This window comes from Halichoerus grypus, chromosome 12, assembly GCF_964656455.1.
Source record: "Halichoerus grypus chromosome 12, mHalGry1.hap1.1, whole genome shotgun sequence".
In the NCBI taxonomy this organism is placed as follows: domain Eukaryota; kingdom Metazoa; phylum Chordata; class Mammalia; order Carnivora; family Phocidae; genus Halichoerus; species Halichoerus grypus.
The window spans coordinates 7,989,250-7,993,133 of NC_135723.1; the positions used below are offsets into that span (position 1 = coordinate 7,989,250).

General features: G+C 35.5%; 1 pseudogene; it reads right to left on the reverse strand.

The window, feature by feature from the left end:
- Positions 1-588: 588 nt before the first annotated feature.
- Positions 589-1,095, reverse strand: LOC118543461 (UMP-CMP kinase pseudogene; annotated as a pseudogene).
- Positions 1,096-3,884: the final 2,789 nt, after the last annotated feature.

Sequence of the window (3,884 nt, forward strand, 5' to 3'; positions counted from 1 at the left end):
CACAACTTTGTATAAGTTGTAATAAAACAAAACCTAAGTTTTCTTACCTTTCTATAGGAAATGGTCAGTTATTTGATAAATACTAAAACACTTCTAGAAATTCATTTTATGAGTTTATCAAACACATTTTGCAAGAACCAACTACACAAAAGTTTCCTTTGGAATTTGGTCTACAGATTCATCTAACAGGTTGGAAATTTGAAACCTGCAAGAAAAGGAGGAAGTGGGGAATCCCTAATCCTAACGTTGTAATTATTAAAGGGATATACACACTTACTAAAAAATTTTGCTCACAGAAGGCACAAACTATGAGAGGGATATGCTTTTTGAGTAAAAGCAAAGAACTAGCTGATATCCTTCTTTGTTTTCTGAACACCATAGCTAAGATGAAGTTAGACCCAAATTCACTGTCTACTCCTATAAACAAAAAAAATTTAAGATAAAAAATTTAATTTGTCTTATTACATACTTCCGGCCATTAACTGAGATGTAATTATGAAAGATTAAAATTGCCTTAAAAAGGGGTTGTAATAACAGTTATCAAAGCAATATTCAAGCATGATTTTGAGGATGCTTTCACGTTCAGAATTAGCCTTCTTTGTCAAAAATCTTATCAATTTCATCAAAAACTTCAACAGACTTAGAGTCATCTATTTTCTTGACTTTCCGCATTTCTTCATGTAAGTAAATAATTGGTTTTGTTGACTGAAGATAGGTATGAATTCTCTTTTCCAAACTCTCTCTGTTGTCATCACTTCTACCACTACTCTTTCCCGTCTCAAGACATCGTTCAATACAGATCTCACTATTACAGTAAAAGAATAGAATGAAAGACACATCTGCCTTCCCATCCATGATCTTCTTCCAACCCTGAAGGTTGTCTTGATTTCTTGGAAACCTATCAATTAAGAATTTATTCTTCTGAGCATTGGCAGCCATTGTCTGATCCATTTCACTCTTTAACAAAATGATAGTTATCTCAACTGGCACCATCTTTCCATCTTTAATGTACTTTTCAATGAGTTCACCATACTGTGGATCTGGGTTCTTCCTTTCATCAAAAAGTTCTCCTGCAGAAAGGTTTGTGTCGCCATATTTTAGATCATTGATTTACTGTAGAGGATGTAACTCAGGAACAGTCAGATAGATGCATAGCTCCAAAGCACAGAGCTTCCATGCCTTCTCCAGACAAGTATCTCCCCCTAAATCTCCACGTGTTCACCAACCCCTGGTGTTATTATTTCTTGATATGGGTTTAATTACTATCTAATATTCTTTTATTTCAGCCTGAAAAACTCCCTATATTATTTCTTATAAACCAACTCTGAGATAAATCCTCTGTTTTTCTTTATCTGGAAATGTTGTAACTTCTACTTCATCTTTGAAGCACAGAGTTGCTGGATATTAAATTTTTGGTTGGTGGTCATTTTCCTTCAGCTCTTTAAATATGCCATTCTACTGTTTTTTTTCCCCTCTGTGGCTTCTTCTTTTTTTTTTTTTTAGGATTTTTATTTATTTATTTGATAGAGAGAACACAAGTAGGCAGAGTGGCAGACAGAGGGGCAGACAGAGGGAAAGGAGAAGCAGGCTCTCCGCTGAGCAGAGAGCCCGACGTGGGGCTTGATCCCAGGACCCTGGGATCATGACCTGAGCCAAAGGCAGATGTTTAACCCAGGTACCCCTCGCCCATGGCTTCTTATGATAAATCATTTGTTAATCCTGTTGCATCTATTGATCCTTGCATAGAAAGAGTCTCATTGCCCTTGCTGTTTTCAAGATTCTGTACTTGATTTTGGCTTTTGATGTTTTTTGTTTGTTTGTTTGTTTTATGATGTGTCTAGGAGTGAATCTCTTTTAATTTGTTCTACTTGGAGATTTTTTTGTAGTTCTTTTGTATGTGTATAGTAACAGTGCTCATCACATTTGAGAAGTTTTGACCACTATTTCTTCAAGTATTCTTTCTCTATTGCCTTGCCTTCTGGAACTCCCAAAATTTGTATGTGGATATGTTCAATGGTGTTTCATAGATTTCCAAGATTTATTTTTTAAAATTTTTTCTTCACTTTTTATTTTTATTTTATTTTCTGGTCCTCAGACTAGATAATCTCAATTAACCTTCCTTCAAGTTCACTAAATCTTCTGCTATTCAGAAGCCACTGTATTTCATTTATTGTACTTTTCAACTCCAGAACATCTGTTTGGTTTTTTTATAATTTGCATTTGTATCAATATTTTCTATTGGTGAGATATTGTTCAGATACTTTCCTTTAGTTCTTTAGTTATGGTTCTTTTAGTTATTTGAACATGTTTAAAATAGCTGACATAAAATTCTTGTCTAGTGAGTTCAATGTTTGAGTTACTTAGGGACAATTTCCACTGACTTATTTTTGTGTGTGTGTATTGGCCATACTTTCCTACTTCTTTGCATTTCTTATATTTTTTTTTTAAACTGGACACTCAAAGTGATATAACGTAGCAAATCTGGAAATCAGATTCCCCTTTTCTCAGAGTTTATTGTTCTTGTTGTTGCTTTTTTTTTCATGTTGTTGTTACTATTGTTTGTTTGCTTAGTGATTTTCCTATACTAATTCTGCAAAGTCTATATTCTTCATCATGTATAGCCACCGAAGACTCTTCAATTAGGTCAGTGATCAACTAATGATTGGAAATTGATTTTCTTAAAATAATAAGACTCCCAAATTTTGCTGAAGGTTTGTGTGGCATGCATTCAATGCTCTGGCAGACAGTTTACAACACTGCCTTATTCTTCACTTCCTAGTTGCACAGAACCTCAAGATCAGCCAGAGGAAAGAGATTAGGACAGTCTCAGATCTCTTTTCAGCATGTGCCCAATCCTGTGTGTGAATGTGGTTTTCTAGATTCCCAAGAATATGTCAAAACTTTTCAAAGCTCTTTATGTTTGTCTCATGCCACAGCTTTTCCTTTTAAGTTTTCAGTTAATTTCTTGTTCGCCCGAGCTACATCACCACCTGAGGCAGTTGCAATGTTAAACCAATTGACACTGATTTTTCCCAAACATGCCATGGAAAAGAATTGAACAAACTCTAAATCACTTCTAATACAAATAAGCCCAGTGTGAGGTATTTCAAGTAACTGCCAGATAAGTGAAATAATAACAATTATTTGGGTGGTTGGGAAAGCTCCAAACCTATTCTTCTCTCTCCAACAGGTATTTGGCTGCTGGTTCTCATGACTACCATTATTACAAGACTGTTGGTTTGTAAGTCTCCCTTGGAGTTAGGGATAGCAGAAGGGGAAAAGAGCAATTTAACACTTCACAAAACTCAATCTTACTGAGATTCAGCCATTTGTCTTGAATAAATATCCCTTGGATTATTGCCAGCTTTTTTACAGAATTCTGTAAAAGTTGATTTTAACAATATTTACCAGCATTATCATGCTTTTATAGAGGAGTAAATTTTCAGAGGTAACTAACCCCACTATTCTGGAAGTGCTTTCCTTTTTTTTTTTTTTTTTAAGATTTTATTTTTTTGACAGAGAGAGATACAGTGAGGGAGGGAACACAAGCAAGGGGAGTGGGAGAGGGAGAAGTAGGCTTCCCGCAGAGCAGGGAGCCCAATGCGATGCAGGGCTCAATCCCAGGACCCTGGGATCATGACCTGAGCCGAAGGCAGATGATTAAGGACTGAGCCACCCAGGCGCCCCGGAAGTGCTTTCCTAAATATTGTTTTTAAATTTCAGTACTGGCAAATAAAGCTTCATTGAAACCAAAGACCTAAGGCTCTAAATAATAACCTTAGCATAAAAATATCCATTAAGTCCAGTATTAATAAACTGCCTCAGGTGGTTTATTTATTCTGTTCTCTCTCTATAATACAGATATAGGTATAGATTAGATATAT